This window comes from Protopterus annectens, chromosome 14.part0 (genome assembly GCF_019279795.1).
Source record: "Protopterus annectens isolate FY-2018-M chromosome 14.part0, PAN1.0, whole genome shotgun sequence".
In the NCBI taxonomy this organism is placed as follows: Eukaryota; Metazoa; Chordata; order Ceratodontiformes; family Protopteridae; genus Protopterus; species Protopterus annectens.
In genome coordinates, this window is record NC_056748.1 from 142,911,076 (window position 1) to 142,934,213 (window position 23,138).

General features: G+C 39.0%; 1 protein-coding gene across 1 annotated transcript in view; it reads right to left on the reverse strand.

The window, feature by feature from the left end:
- Window positions 1–23,138, reverse strand: part of ATRNL1 (attractin like 1) — a gene marked incomplete in the record, with an annotated part of 6,064,901 nt that overhangs the window by 3,074,855 nt on the left and 2,966,908 nt on the right.

Here is a 23,138-nt window from a genome sequence, read left to right on the forward strand (position 1 = left end):
GAGAATTAAAAAAAAAAAAAATATATATATATATATATATATATATATATACATACATATATACACATACTCACTTTATATGCTCAAAATCCTGAAATATCAAATTTCAGAATCTCGAGCCCATAAAGTGGAAAGGATAAAACATCGAACACCCAGAAGCGCGAAATTCAAAATTGCGACTTCTATACTACACACAACACACACATACACACACCTTCCCCCCCACAAACAAACACAGAACCCAATCGTATGTACAAGCAGGGGGGCAGCATCCATGTGTGCCCTCCACACCCCCCCTACTTAAATATATTAACTCCAAGGTCGCACTACATACACAAGCTACATTCCCCTCGCACACACACACACACACCACAGTAACTAACACACACTACAGCCCCTACCCAAAACCTTTAAAACATAAACCCTTATATATATATATATATATATATATATATATATATATATATATATATATATATATATATATATATATATATACACACACACACACACATTATGATAACATGAAACTAATGCATGTGTTACCATAGGTAGAACAAAGTAAACTAACTGTGCCATGCACTATGTAAGTGACCTTTTCCCTTTCTCTTTTGAGATGACTACCAAACTATGAGAAACGTTTAAAATAGCACACAACATTCAGTAGTGTATCTTCATCTTACAGTACACACAAGTAGAATTACAACCTGACACACTGACTAAACACCCTACTTTATAGCTCTTTTCATAACTTTTAACCCACTTCACAAGTTCTTGATGCAATTAACGTTGGGTCTTCATGATTCTGATACCTCCTGGAAACCACAGGTAAATACGCGTAAGCATTTGTTAATATAAACGAGCAGCTTGCATTGCGCAACAGTACAACAAACATAATGAACCAACTTCGATGCACAAAATGAAGGATAAGGTATAGAAGCAGCAGAAATAAAGATGCAAATGTGATATAGCACTTACATAGCCAAAGTGGAAACAAAGCACTCTCCAGCCAAGATTGTGCTAGACAGTAAAGAGGAGAAGGTTAACACCCACACAACACCTCAAACAACACATAGTCCTTCAAACCCACACCACCAAACCCCACACAAAGCAACACAAAACCCACATATGCGGAGACTCTTAACATTAACCTGCCCAAGCAACAAGGACCTTCAAAGCTGAAAAGCAAACAAACACCATGCCCAAACACAACCAAAGAGTCACATAGCTCACAACACCAGTGTGCCACCCAAGAGCAGCCCCTAAGGCAAGACAATGTACCCAACACTTAAGTCTTAGGTGACACTACAGTCAGGCACACTGATGTCCCACTCACCAGGCTGAACAAGGAGAAAATTACAGTTAGTTGCCTGTCGGATGCCAAGATCCACCACATAACGCATGCACTCAAGTCACTCCACAACAGGTACAAATATGACTCTGTCATTGCCCATGTTGGATTGAATGACTTGAGACGCACCTCCCTGGACTACATGAAAAGAGACATGGAAGAGCTCTCAGATCATGTAGCCCAAGCAGGTATGACCCTAGCCCTGAATAGCATTCTGCCATCACCCAGAATGATACTACAGTATAAGGACAAAATGATTGACTTCAATAATTGGCTAAGCTTTAGGTGTCATTCAAAGGGGATCCAGTATCTGTCTGCCTGGGATGACATGATCGATAAACCACGATGCTTTGCAAGAGATGGTTTCCACCTGTCACCCCTGGGATTCTGGTTACTGGCTAAGGCTCTTGCCACCCCTATAGTGCCTTTTTTAGGCAAGGTTCAAAGGACAAAATTACCACTGTAATGTGTACAAGCAAGCAAAATCTGAAGGTAATGCTACTCAATGCTAGAAGTCTAAACCTCAAAATGCACGAGGAGTGTCCATACTCACTAGGATATTCACACCTTCAGGCTGGTTACCCAAACACAATGCATCTGAAATTTCAGGTGCAAACCAATATTTTAGACTTGGTCATTACCAACATGGGAGATCAATGCTCTCACGGTCCCATGCAGATGGGAACTGGAAGTTCAACTGCTGATCCTACACTAAGGTGCTGTACAAACATATTCACTTATGCATGGACCTAGCCATCCCAAATAGAACTAGACAATGTCCTCATAAACAAGCTGTACAACAGAAGGAAGAAACTGAAACTCCCTCACCAGTCTCAGTAGAAAGCTGTGATCCCTAAAACTCCAAAGACAACAACAAGGCATTCTATAGCTATGTCAAAAATCTAAATGGCAATACTCAGATCTGCTCTGAGCTACAGCAGAATGGCACTAGATATACTGATCCCAAGGATATTGCCAATATCCTGGCAGATAGATTTAGTACCTACTTCATCCCCCTCCCAACCCCTAAAGGACACATTTCAATACCAAAAGAATGCCAAATTCCAGTAATCACGGACACTCAGGTCAAAAACGCACTCTCCAAAGCTAAGAATACAGCATCCATGGGACCAGACGACATCCCGGGCTGTGTACTGCATGAACTATAAAATGAACTGGCACCTCACCTATGTGTCATGTTTAATCATAGCCTCACCTCAGGCTTCATGCCCACAGAGTGGTGCACAGCTACAGTTGTCCTGTCCCACTCCACAAGAGGGTTTACAGTTTGGATCTCAGAAACTACAGTCCCATCAGTCTAACAAGCCTGATCTGCAAGGCCATGGAATGTATTATCATGGAACTTATAAACAAAAACATTGGCAACCTTCAAACACTGGACCCCACCCAGTTTGGGTTTGTGAAGGGACGATCTTGCCTCCTAAAACTGATTGACTTCTTTGAATCAGTTTCCAGAGCCATGGACGAGGGTAAGGTGGTTCACACAGCCTACTAGGACCTTGCCAAGGCTTTTGACACTATCCCCCACTCGTAAAGCACAGATACACTTACTAAGCTGGGCATTAATCCCTACGTCACTCGAGGGGTTGCAAACTGGCTTACTGACAGAACCTACACTGTAAAAGTAGCAGACTCCAAATCCAGCTCCAGACAAGTGACAAGTGGAGTACCTCAGAGTTCAGTCCTGGGACAACTCTTGTTTGGCATCTACTTCTCTGAAGTACAGGCCAACACTAAGGGACTCTGACTTGCATAGTTAGCAGATGACTGCAAGCTGGGAGCCATTATTGAATCCCTAACTGATGTGGATATACTACAAAAGGGCCTTACCGAAACAGATGCCTGGTGCCGGTGCCATGGGCTCAAGCTAAATGCCAAAAAATGTATAGTTGTCCCCTTTGGGAAAAAACACGTACCTGTGAACTACCACACAGGTGGCAGTACACTAAACACCGAAAGTGTGATAAGAGACCTAGGGACACAGGTGGACAGTGGTCTCACCTTTTATAACCACATAGTCACAACAGTTAGAAAATCCTTCTACATGGCACACCTCATCACTAAGGGCTTTTCATCCAGAAAAAAGGAGGCCAATATTCTACTGCCACTACTAACCACAGTCAGAAATAGCTAGTTGTTTTTACATACTTTAACATATTGTCTGACAACTTTGTTACTAATATTATAAACATGAAACTATCTTAACTTGCAACATTTACTGTATATAGTGTTGATAATATCTTGTTATTGTATTAAAGCCAACAACCTGCAATGTTGTTATTATTGCTGTAACTTTGTATCTCTGTTTATCATGTACATAATGTGGAGCTTTTCTCCTCGGGCATCCACTAAAAAAGGACCTGCGTGCAGTCGAATTTCCCGGTAAATAAATAAAATAATAAAAAAATCCCTCTAAGCCACATGCTCCAGGGATCTTAACCTTGTCATCACAATGAATAGAACATGCTGAAGTGATAGGTTCCTGCCCCACAGACTCCCCATACTCTGGAATATGCTGCCATACATGTCAGGCAGAGCACCTCAATGGCCCTCTTCAAGAGGAACCTTTAACGACTGGATGGGAGATAGGAAATTCACCCCAGGGATCACATCAGTAGCCCTGCTAGACAGGGGTTCAGGAAAGTAAATATTTCTGGGAAGCAACAGCCAGGGAATCATTATGGCTAGGCTTGTATAGGCCCTAAGGTTCATAGGTAGGTACTAGGCTATCGGCCCTAAGGCTCATACAAGCCTAGCCAAAAAATGTACCCTGGCTTTCGCCACCCAAGAAAATTATTTTCCTGTGCCCCTGTCGAGCAGAGCCACAGAAGTGATCCCCGGGGTGAATTTCCCATTTCCCATCCAATCATCAAGATTTTTCTTGAAGAGTCCTAATGAGGAGCTCTGTTTGACATAGATAGGTAGTCTGTTCCAGAGTATGGGAAGTCTCTCGGACAGAAATCTATCCCTCCAGCATGTTCTGTTTATTGTGGTGACAAGGTTAAGGTCCCTAGAGCGTGTAGCTCGGAGGGATTGGGATTTCTTTAAGTGGAGCATGTCCAACAGCTCTGGGTTTGACATAGCTTTGTATGTTAGGCAGAGATCGCCCCTGAGTAGGTGATATGCGATGGAGTAAAGCTGTAGTTTTTTGAGACTGTCTGCATAGGGCATCTGTTTGAGGCCAGTAATCCTCTTTGTGAGGTATTTCTGTGGTCTTTCCAGTTGTTGTAGATGTCTTGTGAGGTACATACCAAAAGGGGCGTTGTACTCTATAATGGGTCTAATGAGTGATGAGTAGAGGGGCCAATAGCCTAGTACCTACTTATGAATCTATGTTGTTTCTCACAGTGTGTGTGTGTGTGTGTGTGTGTGTGTGTGTGTGTGCGTGTCTATACCTATGAATAGAGTTGCCATTGTGGAATAAAAAGGTATTTTATCAACTTCCTAACAATAAGATAATGATTTTCCTATCTCTGTCTGTAGTCTTGGGTTTCATTCACCCAGTCTCTACCTCCAGCGTGTGTTTACGTGTAAAAATCTGATCAAATAACTTTACTGTCTGAAAAAAGACACTTGCTGCAAATGGGATTATCTGGCTAACAAATACATATAAAAACACGTCACTGTTACATCTCTACATTGACACATTCTGTGGTCATGAGATATTATAAAGCAACAAGTACTGCGATATCTTGGAACCAGTGCTTGAAATTATTAACTGCTTCACTAAACCATGTTCAAATTATAGGTGGTTTATAGTAGTTAACGCAATCATGCTTACTGGTTGTGGAATGTTGCAGCCCTCTTAGCCAACAGACATCCTTAGATTCATGATTTTTATTTATTCATTTTTTTTTTTTTTTTTTTTTTGAAAAACAAGTTAAAATATAAAAGCCAAACAAATTTAAATATCTTGTGAACAACAAATGCTGTTTAAAAGGTATTAACAGCAATGTTGTTCAGTAAAAACTCCTCTTTGCAGTGGCAAAATTCAATGTATTCAAAGTCTTTACATCAATGTATTAGTATATTAAACTGCAAAATGACAAATTGTGAATTTTTCTCTAGACTTTTCTTCTGGTTGTTTCTTACAAAGATATTTACAGAAATGTCTACAATTTTCTATATACATAATTAATGTATATAAAACACAATATCCATCAAACGATGCAAGTTAAATGTCAGTAACTCTTTTCTTCAGCATCATCTGTGGTTTCAGCTGATACCATGTAGTTGTGCGCAGTTTACCCGGATTTGGCAACATTGCCAGACATTTGGAAAATAATGGGTATTCATAAAGGTAACAAATAATTAAAGTGCAATTCATAAAGGTAACAAACCACTAAAGTGCAATGCATTATACGCTGATTGTGGGGTAGTATATTTCCTTTCCTCCCATCCTAACATTTCCTTTTACTGTCTTCAATAAAATGCAGCTCACTCAGTTATGAGAACACCTGAATAAAAGTACGAAAGTATTCGTAAGTAAACAGGCTAACCTCTCCACTGCTGTGCCTCTTCAACAATCAATCTTAATGCAATTTTACTCCTTATAATCTGCATTTTCACCCTATCTAACATTAATTAGAAGTCACGTCACTAAGGATTACTGCTCCCAGGAATGTCAGGATGCCATAATGACGTATGGAAATGATGTGGAAATGCACCAGAAGGTGCCACAGGTATGAGGAAGTTAATGTCTACTGGTACCTTTTCTATAAACCTGTGTGATGACCTACCAGGACTATGTGAAAAACTAGCCATTTAACCTAACTGCACAGTACAAGTCAGAACTCTACAGATGTGCCTTCATTAGCTCAGGGTTCAAGAACCATGTGACAGCACAACAAATAACAAGGCTTCCCTTCATTTGCTCACAACATAAATCTTCATATGTATTCACCAATATATCATTTATGTGAGTTGTGGTTGCTAATATGTATCCTTCAGTTTAAGATTATCTGAAGCTTTAACCAAATGAAATATGCATGCTGAAATTTTATCTTAGTGAGACACAGGGCAAGGACGCAGTGACCCCTCCCCCCATGTGGGGGTCACTCCACTTTACTATTTGCTAATTTAACAATCGCACAAGCATGGAGAAAAGAGGAAACCTCTCATACACTAAACCACTATTTGTGCACAAACAGAAACCACAACAGCAGTGGCTACACACAGAAACCACTCACCAGGAAGTTCAAAATCAACATTACAGAGCATTACAAATGTCTTGTTACATAGTATCTATGTCACACATGTCTTGTTACATAGTATCTATGCTACAAATGTCTTGTTACATAGTATCCATGTCACAAATGTTTTGTTACATAGTGCCTATGCCACAAATGTCTTGTTACATAGTATCTATGTCATGAATCTCTTGTTACATAGTATCCATGCTACAAATGGCTTGTTACATACTATCTGTCACACATGTATTGTTACATAGTATCCATGTCACACATGTCTTGTTACATAGTATCCATGTCACACATGTCTTATTACATAGTGTCTATGTCACAAATGTCTTGCTACATAGTGTCTATGTCACAAATGTCTTGTTACATAGTGTCTGTCACAAATGTCTTGTTACATAGTGTCTATGTCACAAATGTCTTGTTACATAGTATCCATGTCACAAATGTCTTGTTACATAGCATCTGATGTAAAGGGTGCTGTGAAGAGTGGTCACAATCATAATGCTGCATGTATATGTATCATTGTTTGCAGTAATGTGAAACTTGTGGTGAGTATTTCTTTAATCTGAAACTTGCGGTGAGTGTTGTCATTAATCTGAAACTTGTGCTGAGTGATGGTGTTAACAGCATCTGAACCTTGTGGTGAGAGCTGAAGCTATGTAAAGACTTGTGTATTGTGCTACACTGTCAGTGTGTCATCTGGTTAGTTTGTAGTTCAGTATCTAAGAAATTAAGTCAACAACCTTGACACTCATCCACTAGGCCATAAATGGCCATCTACTAACACTAATATTCTTAGTTATGGTCAACAGATTTCTATGCTCCATCCATGGCTCTTATCTTAAAACAGCTGCAGTTTTACTTTTCAGATCTGCAATGCTTTAATTAGTATTTTAAAGGTTCAGTGTTACAGTTGAACTTTGGTTATATCTGTATCTGAATTATTGAGCCATGAGCTTCCAGATGTTTGACCCGGTGAATTATGAGCTTCACCAGTTGTGTTCTGGTAGGTGACAACTCTCTCCTATTGAAGCATCTTTCAGAAGTGCTACAATACAGTAAAATATAAATATTAAAAAAAACCTCTTTATACGAAGTCTTGTGACGAGTGCAATGGCACCTCCCAGTATTCCCCTACAAGTCTAAAAAGGAATCTTAAAAGGATTTCAAACAAAGTTTTGTTCTTTATTTATAACCAAGCAGGTTTTGTTTGACAAGTATTGGGATAATTTGTGCAGAAACAACTTGTTTGATAGAAGCTAAAGTATGTAGAAACCTAAATAAAAAGGATGTGCTATACCCACAGCCGAGTGACTGAGATGCTTATGAAAAAGGGTTTTAAGACTCTGAAACCTATATGTGGTCCTGTGAAAACTGGATATGATCTGTAAACCCAGGCTATGGTTCTTGGTTTAAAGAAAGGGAATCAAAAGTTACTGCCATTTTCCCAGCTGTAATATGAGACAAAAAGTTTGCACTGAGCTTACTGAACAAAGGAGAGTTTATAAACACAAATATGCCAGCACACTGGTGTATTAAAAGCAGAAACAAAACTCTGAACACACACTGAATTAGAAAAAATACCATTAGAGAAACATTGCAATATGTTCCAGAAACATCTGTGACAAGTCAGCAAAGTACTGAAGTGGTAAACATTCATGCAGTCCATTTGGAATTTAAAATAAACTGCGCAACCAGTAAAAAAGTTGATGCACCTACACACAATGTAAATTAATTTTTAGTCCTTGACATCCCCAACGGTCTATAAAATATAAGGAATAATAGTACTAACAGACAGAATGAGTGGGTCGTTCTTGATACACGGAAACCACTGAAACTAACAGTGCACTCACAAAATGTTGATTTTGCTTTTTGCTGTGAGACGCATAGTTCACAAAAAAATGAAGCCAGAACTCCACCAACTTGCAAGTGAGAAAATATCTTAACGGACTACAAAAGTGCCAGAAGTCATAACTGTGATAAACTGAGAGGCTGCCAGCCCAGCTAGATAGAATTTTGTAAATAATTCTAGGTCATTGTAAATATTAATAGGATCCACAGGCTTGTTTGACAAATGTAAGAAAAATGTGTTATGTGCTGAGCATTAACAATGTAACCACAGTACAGCCTGCTGGAAGAAAGTTGACAAGTAAAGAATTTTATGACTGTGTGTGATCTCAAACTAGGAGACAGGATGTCTGCAGCTGTAAATTCTTTCTATTGTCTTAAGACAGATATAATTACTAGGTTTCACATGTAAAGTGTATTTTATTGCTGTGACATCTTCGCAGCTGCAGATCACAAAGAAATGTTCAATTTTGAGTTCTGTTAGCCTGGGAACTAAATCAGAAGTGACAAGAATGATGTAATCTGAAATGACTCAGCAGTAATGTGTATTATCAATTTAAGACTATCTTAGAGAAAGAGAATGCATTTTGCATTTTGTTCTGAATCTGAAAACAGCTCACCAGCACTTGCTTAGCTCTGTAAGTAGGCTTTAGATCTTAGTATTTCTTAGAGATAGACATGAATATAGCAAGATTAGTCTAGCTGTTTTCTATATTTATGTCAAACTTTCCTATAATATTGTTTTAAAGTATTTTCTGTGATTTCTGAACTCTAATGTCATTGTGTTGAGTTAATAAGTATTGTCTTGTATTTTTTATTATTTACTATTAAATATTTTAAATCTTTTAACTGTGGCTCTTTTCTGTAGAGCTAATTTAAGCTCTTAGAGTACTTGCATGTATTTGGTGATACTGTGCAAACCACTCCAATAGCCTTGCTGTTCATCACACTTACCATTTAGATAGTGCACAGTAGAATTGGACACCTTTTGGTAAGGGGCTTTAGAGTAGCTGATAAGAGTAGTTGGTGGCAGTGATTACTACCTTATAGCCCAGGCAAAAGGGGGCATAGCTGGAGAACCTGTCCCAGCCTTCCTCAAGAGTGTCTGTGTGTTTGTACATAAACCAAATCTCAAACTGTGCATGTGTCATCTACTTGGGCAGGGACACAAAGCACTGGTTGGACAGAGAGGGTACTGGAGGTTTTGGTTTGACTACTCAGCTGAGTTCTGAACCCTATAGCTGTGCCAGTGGGGGAGTCTTATTGAGGATCTAGGGAGAAACCAGTCCCAGACTGACTGTGATCTCTGTGTGCTCTTAAGGGAAATTGTACTTTACTGTGTGTGTACTTGTTATACTCCCAGTGTGGATGTCCCTCACTGGTGCTAGTGGTGAGGATTGAGGCTCCTTGATTACTGGGCCAGTGCATGGGCATCACAATAACCATTAAACAGAAAACTGCTAAATAAATATCAAGGGGGCAAGGGCTGAAGATGGAAGGTTGTGCGCAGCAGCAAGTAAAAGCATAGATTGCTAATATGAAAAGGAAATGGAATTGATTTGAAAAGGTCAGCTACACATTACCATAATAGATACCACACTTATTTTTGATGAAGGGTATACAGGTAATCATACTGGCCAACAAGGTGGGCTTTTACACCTTTCTCTCTCTAACAAATGAAGATGTGAGCTAATCCTACTAATATGGTGCTTTTAGAGACGTACTGAAATGACGTAATTATACAGCAAAAATCTGGATGACAATACTTTTATATACAGAGTACTTAACTGAGGGCAGAACTGATGACCCAGAAAGCCAAAGAAATGTGAAGTACGGATGCATCATTCATCCCTAAAGGACAATCTGGGAACCTCTTTTCAGTGTGAATGCTCCCATCAAAATTACCCACCCTAATTTCTATAACCTAATGTAATGCTGTCACTTTAGAATGTTATCTCTTCTTTTAATATTCAACATTGTGCACTCAATTCTCTCCCTCCTAGTCCATCCCACTGCCCTGTGCTGCATTTATCACACAGACTATTTTTCCACAGGATTTCTACCACCTTACCATCTCCCTGCCACTGTACAGGCCTACAGCAGATGTATTACTGCCTTCTCTAAACATAATCTCTTTAACAACATGAATCTATTACTATCAAGTTATACCATATTAGCATGTATACTGCTTGTAACTCTCTTGCTGCATACAGTCACCATCTGTACTGCTTTTGTTTTTCATAATTTGATTCACTGTTATTTCCTATTCTACTCTGCATGACTGTAAATTCCAGGACCATATCTGAAAATGCCCCAGTGTGACCAGTCTCTACCTTGGTGAACATATTCAGCACATAAATAAATCAGAGCAAAGTCTTGTTTCTTATTCTTAATCCCATGGAGCTGAAAACCTGATTATGGTTCTGTAACCAATTATTGCACTATATTTGGGCCATATAACCACTTACAGCACCTTTCACAGATCCAATCTGATGACTACAAGGCTAAAACATTGTTATGCTGTTTACTCTGAACTTCACCTAACTTAAAAATGTTCCAGTAATACCCTGTGCAAATTGTATAATAAAAACACCACCACAACATCACTTGTTAACCCACAGAACCCCATTAAACATACTTGGTCCTCTATGTCAGGTGCATTCTAACATCCTATGCTACCCTGTTTGAATGTGAACATGTCTATGACCATATTCTCTTTTCAAGAATTTGCCTTTTGGCTCTTTTTCGTTTTAATTTCAGGTTAGACTCATTCTCCTCATCTTTGCTCAGACGAGGCTTTAAATGGCCCATAAAGGAAGTTAGCCAAATATTTACCTATGAACCTAAATATCTTTATGCAAACAACCTGCCCCACGTAACTTAATCGTACATCATTTACTTTATACCCACCCTATTCTCCATCATGGGGTAGTGTTAATGGCGACTGACTCCTCTCTTCATATTATTTACTATCTGGATATGTTGTTTAATACTGTAAATAAAACTTAGCAGGCTCTACTTATTATCCAAAACTTTTTTATCCTTTTTTGTGTGTCAATGAATTACTTTAGTAGCCTTGTCACTTGCTAATCCTCCATGCTGGAGTCATTCCTCCCTTTACAACTGCCACTACACTGTTACCATGGATGATAAAGTACTCTGATAAGTAATTACTGATGATACGTAGGGGGCATCACAAGTATCTACCTGACAATAAGTAGGGGGCATCACAAGTACCTACCTGACAATAAGTAGGGGGCATCACAAGTACCTACCTGGTAAACAATGTCAAACTGTCAAAAAATATGCAACAGGCTAAGATGGATCCTGAAAATTGAAATAGAAATATGGCAGGCCATTCAGAATATTGCAATGGGACAGCACAATCCCCGCAATTACATTTCAAGCTATTGCCTGGAAATGTAAGACTTTGGTGGTATGCTGTACCCCACAAACATTAAAGGTTAAATGTATTATCCCACAAACTTACCCACACAAGAAGCCAAATATGTGATGTAAAACATGTCACAAATACTGAGAATGGTATGATAACAAACCAGCAGGCTACAAAATTACCTTTAAAGAGTAATTCCAGTAACAGTGATATATGTACACAATCCTGTATCCCAGGTGGACAGCAGGTTTAAGACTGCAGGCCAGTGCAACACATCACAGCAACATTGCTCCTTGCCCTCTATATACTGGCTGGCACTGGTGGGATTCAAACCTCAACTGTCTGCCATGGCTACCCTCTACAATGATGGCAGTTAGAAAGCTCAAACCTATGCCTGTCTGCTACAGTGACATCCTTTACAATAATAATTACATTAAAACAATTATTTGGCATATTTACAACTCTTGCTTTTTTTCCAAACCACTGGCACTCACTAGGACATCTCAGAGAATTACAGATTACTGCCTCTCAGATAGCATACTAACCAGTCATGGAAAACTGCATGTTCTGAATCATTACAAATGCCTCAGTGTTTCATTTTTTAAGTAACTGTGCAACACTGTGTAAAATGTATCTATTCAGTTTCCTCTGGAGCTATGTTCCTGCTGTCAGTGCTGGATGGTAGACAGACTTTGTCCAAAGTCCTACATTATGGATTTAAAGAGAGTGTCATTATAGAATGTCACTGGTTTCAACATATTTTAAAACAATCTAATGTTGTTTTGTTACATATGTACACTAGCAGCTTAACATATTTCCATAACAATATTTTAAAAGTTATGTGATTTTATACTTCAGTCTGTCACACATACACAATACATGTCATTTTTCTAATACAAAAACAGATAAATAAACAATTATAACCTGAACTAATTTACCCAAACTAAAAGGTACCATCAACAATTAAATGAATAACAAGTCATTCTGGAAAGTTATTAAGTGCACGTTGCTTCATTTATGGAGAGGTACAAAAATCTCATTTTCCTGCCATATGCACCTTTACAGATGTTGGAACATTTGAACAGAAACAGCAGCTGTAGCTTGAATTTTAATTTTAATATTAATGAATGTCTTTCAGATTAACATTTTAGAATTTAACAGTGAAAGGACACATGTTCTTACTTTATGTGATAATACTTTTAAAGATTTATGTAAGATATGCCACCATAACATTAAATGTCAAAACGTCTCAGAGTAATTGAACATTTTAGAGCTATTAAGAACTATGGAATAACACAATTTAATTTAGATGAAATACAGTTACGTGTAACAAATGCTGAAGTAAGCAAAAACTGATATGCCTTGGTGTTTTGTTTACATGTGGGAAAGTACATAGTTCTTAATAAAATATTCATGTTTACCACTGCAGAATGGCTTAATAATGCAGAATTACTGATACTCTCTGCAAGGCTTTGACAAGGAAGAAACGGATCTAGTTTTGTTCTATAAGCAAATAAATACAGTGTTATTACATTCCTCACTCTGTACTTTTACTAACAAAACACATGGAAACAATGGTTTCCACAGGTGTTACATAACCATCCACAGTTCTAAACACCAAAACATTCTATCAGTCATAATTTAGCAGACAGACAGTCCTGGAGTTTTAGCTTTTTATATACAACGTGTAATTCTGTACTAGTTTGTAAAGCACTGTAAGCTGTAAATAAATTTTGTCAAATTTCTAGTTTTGATTTTATTGAGACAATCACAATATACATCACACAAAATGTAGTCCCTAATTTTGTTGCAGTAAATAAGGTACAATTAACTGTAGCAAGAATGACTTACCAGCGTAAACCTTGGTATATAAAACAGGATTTGGTGTCAGGAAGGACCACTTGGCTCATTTTACGTAGCAGGTTTCTTACTTATTCAGTAGGGCACAAGTCTGTCTTCTCTACCATTCAAATTAATTCCCTTAAAAGAATGGCAACTAACAGAAACAAGTTGCTAACAAGATTTAAGGTAGCTCTCTGTGACATTTTTATTCACTCATTTGTATGTTATTAAACTGATTAAACCTGCTGGGCAATGCCTGTTTTCAGAAGGAATCCAAGGAAAATGTTTCCGCCACTCAATAAACAAATAAACATGAAACCATACATTGTATAATGTAGCCAAGTTAACTTGACAATATAGTTGTAGTTACATACACACCAGACACTGCAAATACAACATAAAATCACTGTATTCATTACAGGGTCACAGGAAAGCTAGAGTTTTTCCCAGCAGTGAAAAGGTGCAAGGAATTACACATTAAACATGTCCTGGGCAGAATGACTGCTTGTCAAAAAAGGCCCAACACATGCATGGATGCTCACATTACACACAAACACACAGTTATAATCATGCTTAGACACACACACACACACACTCACACTCACACAATTACAGGTGATACGGAGAAAGCCAAATTGACCTCTTGCGTGTCTTTAGGAGGTGAAAGCAAACTGGATCACTCACAGAAATAAAATTGTAAAAAATGGAGGACATGCAGAACACATACAAAAGGTACTGCAGATATTTACTATCTACATGATGTAAATACAAGACCTGAATCTGAAAAGTAAGAGATAAACTGGTGGTTCATGCGAAAGCACATGGGTAGTACAGACAACATGCACACTGAATCCTATGTAACTAGGCAAAGGTAGCTGGATTTAAACAACACACACATCTGCATGAGGACACATCAGAAGCATTTAATTCTCATGTGATACTACGACGGTAAGCAACTACCTGTAATATGGAACAGGAAATGCAAACAGTGCATTAGCTGATGCAGCTAATAAGAACTAGGCAGATCCTAAGTAAACTGTCGCAACAGCTATTCACTACTGATAAAATGAAACACTTTGGAATGTTGACTTAAGAAAGTAAAACTACGTTTCATCATATAGCAATCCACAACATTCTGTTAGCTTACAGTCCAATTAATCAATCATGGATTCTTACTAGTATGGAAGACAAAGGAGTAGATTCAAGAAACAGTGCTAAGAGGATGCCTGAATATAACAGTCAGTGCTAGTTAATAACATTTGACTAAGTCAAATTTGTTGACAGCGATGAAGTGTGGATCACATGGGATTACTTGATACCAACAATTAAAAAAAACGGATACAAAGAAACCAAGAAAAAAAGACAAAAGCAGCAGTAAACCATCGAAATCGCTACAGCCAGTGATTACAGTGTCTCGTACTGAGAAACACAGAGACATACAATACCGGGATTTTCAATCAGAAGTCGACAGCTATGTGGAGGAAAGATACCCAGACAGTTTCAACAGTAGAAAGAGAAACAGCACTTCTAAATTCAGAATTTATAATCATACATAAACATGATGCCAATAAATGTACCCCAATATGAACTAGGACTCATCTTGTTTGGGGTGTAAGGTGATTGAAAATGGAGTAAGCAGGTCTCAGAAAAGGTTGTACAGTTTTTGTGAAAATGAGATCTGTTTATCTTTTGAAGTTAAGTGCTGGATCAAGGCTATGTCCCAAATATTTGTACAGTGCAAGGGAAACTGGTTTGTTTTTGTATTTATTTCTAGAGATTTGTTTTTGGATAAGTCCCACATGCTTGCTCTGAACTACTATATGAACAGGCTTGTTTTCTGGAGTAGTGTTTCTAAAGGTTTGTTTTGGATAAGTCCCAGTTACTTGCAATAAACTACAGGGTAAATGGCCTTGTTTTCAGCTGTAGTTATTTCTACAGGTTTCTAAGTAACAAGGAACTTGACTTACTGGCAATAACTGACAGGAGGAGCATATCGTGTTTTAAAAGGAGCAATGCAAAGAATAAGATGTGTTCAACTTGGATTAAGTGAAAATGCTGCAGTTACGCACTTTATCATGTGTTGCCATCGACAGCCTGGGTAAGTAAGGCAAACCTTCAGAAAGTTCTAAATTGTGATAAAAAGATGGAGATGTTATGCTGCACTACCTACATTAAGCCATGCACTGTGGCTAGCTAGTTTTACACCTGGGAATAAATTTCAGGAATAAATGCAACAGTCCTGTCAATAAATAACATAAACATTACTTAAAGCCTGAAAGGCCTTCTTGTTGGACATGGCTTTAAACCAGAAAGTGACGTACCATTTCTTCAGTGGTATCATTTTCAGGAATGAACACAAATAGAAGGATGTATCATATAATCATGAGAAACATACTTATGAGGGGAGTGCATGTGTTCTGACAAATCCAGTTAAACAACTTAGTACCAATGGGCTCTGTCACTGGGTAGCATGCTCTATGACAAATGCAAACAGATAAATCCAACAATCAAAGGGAACACATTTTGCCCTAAAACGGATACAACACATAGCAATGCAGTCATCAGGGCCTTCCTTTTAATTACTGTAGTATTACTATTAGGAAGGAAAGTATTTACATTATCGTCTCTGATAATTCTGTCACAAAAGAATGTACCCCTCACAATAGTACAAAATACACTGAAGATGTGGTTTTCTGTGACAGTTTGATCATGTCAAGCCACTCACATGCGACAAACACATTGTGATATTTAACTTAGTAGTAGTAACATAATTACACATAAAAAAACATAAAATAATATAAAATAAACCAAAAATCTCACTACGGATGAAAGGGATAAGGCTTTCGGATACTGAGGTGATACATTTAGAAGACTGTCCATGAATAAAGTAGAATTTCTTTCAAAGATGTCATCACCTAGAAAATTATGTACTGCACATGCTGGGGTAATTAGTTGTGTGTTAAAATACTTTTGGTTTTCATATAAAATGCGAACAGCCTAAAGAAGGAGCCCATTACCTAAACAGTCTCCCCAGTTATGCAGGCAGCCCCTACAAAGAATGGAACTTACCAACCATGCCTGCAAGTCACTACTGAATTCACTACATAAAAGCTAATGCAGATTTCAAAACCAAGTTATTTAATCTATGGATAACTGATTTAGTACCATAAACACAGAAATACCATCCATTATATATAAACTCTTCTATGTTTCTTGGTTTTATTTATTTCCCCATAGAGTGGGTATGTTATTTGTTTGACAACTGTTGCGATACCATAAATATTCCAATGCAGTTCTTGAGCTAGTTCATTATACACAAACACAACACTTAAAAGGGGTAGACTTTTCCCATTAAAAAAAATGATCATGTTTTGGTGAAACACACTACTCTTGCGTTAAAGCTGACCATGATGGCTGCTTCCTGTGTCTTCAAGAAACCACAGTATCAGCTTTTTTGTTCATTATGAGAAATTAGCCAAGGTTAAGCTGGTATTTATAATTTTCTAAAATAATATTCTGCACCATTAAGTGCTGGACTGTAGGACCATCATATAAATCTTTCACCTGTAATACTTCATCAGTGGACATCAGCTACTATGCATTATTAATGGGACTGTAGACATTAACTGCCAGGACTGCAATGGTCACAGAAAAAGGGTGGTGGTCTATAGTCAAGGGAACACAAGGTCATGAAAACATACGAGACCTCCTCCCCTCATATGTCAGTGAATAATTCGGAATGTAGATGTTAAATATAACTGGTTCTCAGGTTTCAATGATTTTTTTCAAATTAAATTATTTCCTTAATGCCAAGTCAGGCACTTTTCATTTCTGTATTTCAGGGCTGGAAATCCAAATGGGTATAATAATTCTAACATTTTAAATGAAAGCTCTATTTTCTTTTATCTTGCAAATAATTTTTTAAATAATATCTGTGGTGGACTCTTTTCCTTTCCTTTTTATTTTAGTCTGCGTACACAAAGCAGGCTCGCACGAACGTGCATGTACACGCACACACACACGCACACACACACACACACGCGCACACACACACGTACACCCACGCACACACACACACACATGACACACACACACACACACACACGTACACCCACGCACACCCACACACACCCACACACACACGCAGACACACACACACACGCACACACACGCACACACGCACACACGCACACCCACACACACACACACACACACACCCACACACACACACACACACACACACACACACACACACACACACACACACACACACACACACACACACACACACACCCACACACACACACACACACACACACAACACTGAAAGGTGATCATTTCAAAATGTGACAGTATAGTATAGAATTAACAGAAGTTCCAGGCCATCCCCAGCATGTCTTTAGTAGAGCCCTTGGACAGAATACATGCAGAGAGGGAGACACAGTGAGCAAGAGAGCAAGACCATGCAAGCTCCTTAAAGCCAGTAACCAGAGACTGGGAGTGAAATAAAGACTAAAACCATGAGAGACAAACCTTAACCACTAAGCCATAATGCTGAATACTTACCCAGTTAAAGTTATTTCCTTGTCCCCTACATAACAGGCAGTATGTATACTGTACATACAGCCTGCTGCTTGGTGTCATAATGAAGAAGTTAAAATACTTTGTGTTCGCAATGTGCTGCATCAGAAGCCAGCATGATAAAGGCCTGGAACTGCAGAATGCATCACCTCAGACAGACGGTAGACTCACAAGGTATATGCTGCACATGCTTTGCAATAGGGAAGTTGTTTCTGGGCACTTAAAAATAATGATTAAACAACACAAGGTATCAGGGAGTGTGTCTAGGCTACAGCAGTGGACACAGAGCTAGCAAGGACATGGTCTTCTGTACAAATACTTCGCAAATATCCTGCTAAAAAAGTACCACAAAAACTTGAAGAAACCCATATGTAACACTTTAAGAAATCTATATTGTGTGCTACAAAAGAGCGTGCACTGGGTGTTGTGGTGGCACTATCCATACCCAAGTTGTGTACTATACAATACTGCTTCTAAAGATCAGTAGAAATCTTGGTTTACTTAGGAAATATACCGTCAATTTTACAGTTTTATACAACAAAGTTAAGCTAGAGAGACTCCACAAATGGAGTCCTATGTTAGCACACAGCTGTGGAAGCCTTGCACTGGGCAAAACACTTTAAAATATGTGGGCTTCTTCACACAAGCAATACTTGCAGGTGGAGCATCAGTGGTTTCACCTACTCTTTCTGCATTTCCAAATAGTTTTAAACTGCTGACAAAGATGAATGCAAAATATTTAACCTCCTTAACTCTGTGTAAAATGAATATGTGATTAATGTGCTGTGTCTTGCAAACTTATGCACCTATGTATTTCTACAACATAAATGAGTGTGTGCATTTATACATACACAGAAAAATATTGGTAAAACAATATTTATTTTATTTATTTATTTAACATTTGTTGACCGGGAAAGTCCGACTAGGTTCCACAGATCCTGTTTTCAGCGGAGGCCCGGGGAGAAATGCACAACCAAATCTCAAAATAATGAGAAGAGAAAAGTAAAATAACCAAGACAATCCAGTACCAATATCATGTCATTTTAATTACAGCTAAACTACGAGATTTGTTTTACTGAATTGGACAACTGGGGAGGTTGTCACAATGGCATATGCTGTGATCAAAGGTCAGGACTGTAGCGTAACTACCAGAACATCACAATAAAAGAGTATGTCATCGAGAAACAAGCATCATGGTGGTGTGCTATGGATGAGAAAGAAAAATTTTGGAGTGAGTTGGATGAAGTGGTGATGACTGTACCCAAGGGTGAGAGACTGGTGATTGGAGCAGATTTCAATGGGCATGTTGGTGAAGGGAACAGAGGGGATGGGGAAGTGATGGATAGGTATGGTGTTAAGCAAAGGAATACAGAAGGTCAGATGGTAGTGTATTTTGTGAAAATGATGGACATGATGGTGATGAATACATATTTTAACAAGAGGGAGGAGCATAGGGTGACATACAAGAGTGGAGGAAGACGCACACAGGTGGATTATATCTTATGTAGAAGGGCCAGTCTGAAGGAGACTGGAGACGGTAAAGTGGTGGCAGGGGAAAGTGTAGTTAGGCAGCATAGGATGGTGGTTTGTAGGATGACATTGGTGATCAAGAAGAGGAGGATGAGTGTGAGGGCAGCACCAAGGATCAAATGGTGGAAATTGAAAAAGGGTAATTGTGAGGTGGAGTTCAGGGAAGAGTTAAGACAGGCACTGGGTGGCAGTAAAGAGTTACCGAATAGCTGGGTAACTACAGCAGAGCTAGTAAGAGAGATGGCTAGAAAGGTGCTTGGTGTGACATCTGGAAAGAGGACAAGGAGACCTGGTGGTGGAATGAAGAAGTACAGGAGAGTATACAGACAAAGAGGTTGGCGAAGAAGTGGGATTATCAGAGAGATGAAGAAAGTAGACAAGAGTATAAGGAGATGAGGTGCATCGTAAAGAGAGAGGTGGCTAAGGATAAGGCGTATGAAGAGTTGTATAAAAGGTTGGACACTAAGGAGGGAGAAAAGGACTTGTACCGACTGGCTAGACAGAGGGACCGAGCTAGGAAAGATGTGCAGTAGGTAAGGGTGATAAAGGATAATGAGGGAAACGTACTCACAAGCGAGGAGAGTGTGTTGAGCAGATGGAAAGAGTACTCTGTGGGGCTGATGAATGAAGAGAATGAGAGGGAGAGAAGGTTGGATGATGTGCGGATAGTGAATCATGAAGTGCAGTGGGTTAGCAAGGAGGAAGTAAGGCTAGCTATGAAGAGGATGAAGAACAGAAAGGCTGTTGGTCCAGATGACATACCTGTGGAAGCATGGAGGTGTTTAGGTGAAATGGCAGTGGAGTTTTTAACTAGATTGTTTAATGAAATCTTGGAAAGTGAGAGGATGCCAGAGGAATGGAGAAAAAGTGTTTTGGTACCAATTTTTAAGAATAAGGGTGATGTGCAGAGCTGTAGTAACCACAGAGGGATTAAATTGATCAGTCAAAGCATGAATTTATGGGAAAGAGTAGTGGAAGCTAGGTTAAGAAAGGAGGTGATGATTAGTGATCAGCAGTATGGTTTCATGCCAGGAAAGAGCACTACAGATCCGATGTTTGCTCTGAGAGTGTTGACGGAGAAGTACAGAGAAGGTCAGAAGGAGTTGCATTGTGTCTTTGTGGATTTAGAGAAACCATATGACAGGGTGCCTAGACAGGAGTTGTGGTATTGTATGAGGGAGTGTCAGAGAAGTATGTAAGATTGGTACAGGATATGTTCGAGGGTAGTGTGACAGTGAAAAGGTCTGCAGTAGGAGTGACGGATGCATTTAAGGTGGAGGTGGAATTACATCAAGGATCAACTCTAAGCCCTTTCTTATTTGCAATGGTGATGGACAGGTTGACAGACGAGATGAGACAGGAGTCCCCTTGGACTATGACATTTGCAGATGACATTGTGATCTGTAGTGAGAGTAGGGAACAGGTGGAAGAGACCCTGGAGAGGTGGAGATATGCTCTAGAGAGAAGAGGAATGAAGGTCAGCAGGACTAAGACAGAATATGTGTGTGTGAATGAGAGGGAGGATAGAGGAATGGTGCGGATGCAAGGAGTAGAGGTGGTGAAGGTGGATGAGTTTAAATACTTGGGGTCAATAGTTCAGAGTGACGGTGAGTGTGGAAGAGAGGTGAAGAAGAGAGTACAGGCAGGATGGAGTGGGTGGAGAAGAGTGTCAGGAGTGATTTGTGACAGATGAGTACCAGTAAGAGTGAAAGGGAAGGTCTACAAGAGGGTAGTGAGACCAGCTATGTTATATGGGTTGGAGACAGTGGCATTGACAAAAAGGCAGGAGTCAGAGCTTGGCGTGGCAGAGTTGAAGATGTTAAGATTTGCACTGGGTGTGACGAAGATGGACAGGATTAGGAATAAGTATATTAGAGGGTCAGCCCAGGTTGGAAGGTTTGGAGACAAAGCCAGAGAGGCAAGATTACATTGGTTTGGACATGTGCTGAGGAGGGATGCAGAATATATTGGGAAAAAGATGCTAAGGATGAAGCTGCCAGGCAACAGGAAAAGAGGGAGGCCTAAGATAAGGTTTATGGATGTGGTGAAAGAGGACTTGCAGGTGGTTGGTGTGACAGAGCAAGATGCAGAGGACAGGAAGAAATGGAAACAGTTGATCTGCTGTGCCGACCCCTAACGGGAGCAGCCGAAAGAAGAAGAAGGAGGAGGAGGAGGTTCAATGGAAATGTGACAGTTATAGTATAAAGAATACTCTAAAATCAAAAGTAAAACATTTAATTCTCAAAGCACTAGAAAATAAAGGACTTGCATCATACCTCTCAAATGTCCAGATCTGTGCAGAATGTCCAGATTTTTGCCTAATATTTATAGTCTGCTCCTCATAAAATTTATGTTTCTCTGGCAAATCACTGAGGACTGAAGTCACTAAATAATGACATATAGTTGAGTTTCAGATTTCATATCATTCAGAAAATACATGCTAACATAAAACCTTCTAGCAACTTTCAAATATATAAAAGCATTGTCTAAAATCCGTTCTGGATTTTGGCCATTTAACCCCCCCCCCCCCATTATTTTTGCTTTGTCCAGATTTCTGGTATGATTAGGAATTTCAGTTATTGTGAAATGAAAAAAGGAAAATAAAGATTTTTACTGGTAAAGCACCACTATCTAAGGTGGTCAAATTCCAGCCACAGTCAAACACATTAAGAATTCCTTACTAGCTGGCTTCAGTTGAGGTCAGTCCTGCAACACATGCAGCAGCAATGCCCTTTACCACCAGCATAACAAAGGCAGTCCTTGATTTACACATATATGTGGGAAAGGTACCTCAAACAGCCTAGAAATGCTACTGCTTCCTATGCCCCCTCATGATGCCAGTGGTTAAAGTTGCACATTTTGCTTCAAAGCTCAGATTACTGGTTTAATAGTCTGACATGTTTTGATAACTAAAGTATTCTCCTCAACCTCTCCTCTCTCGTTTTATTTAGAACATTCTGTGCTTCTGTGTTTTCCTACTGAAAGTCTTTAAAGTCACAATCTTTTCTTTACAAGCTTAAGTATCACTGCTGAAAAGTGATACTTAAGTGACCGATTCATCAAAGAGAGATACCTTCTCATTTACTACCTTAACCAGATAATCGGCATGAGAAACAATCTGCATTTTACTACACAGGAGAAAACAAATCAGTTATTCCTACACAGCGCTGGTGGTTACATCATCTTATGTAGCTCTGGCAGTTAAAAAGAAAAGAGAATGGGTGAACACCTGCTAGGTGTTAAACGTGAACCAATTAAAACACTTTAAGGCACATGTACAAAGAAACAGACACAGTCATAAACTTAATTTCTTATGAACTGAGCAGGTCAACGCAGCAAAATGACTATGAAAGAGAAAGGAAAACACAGATGG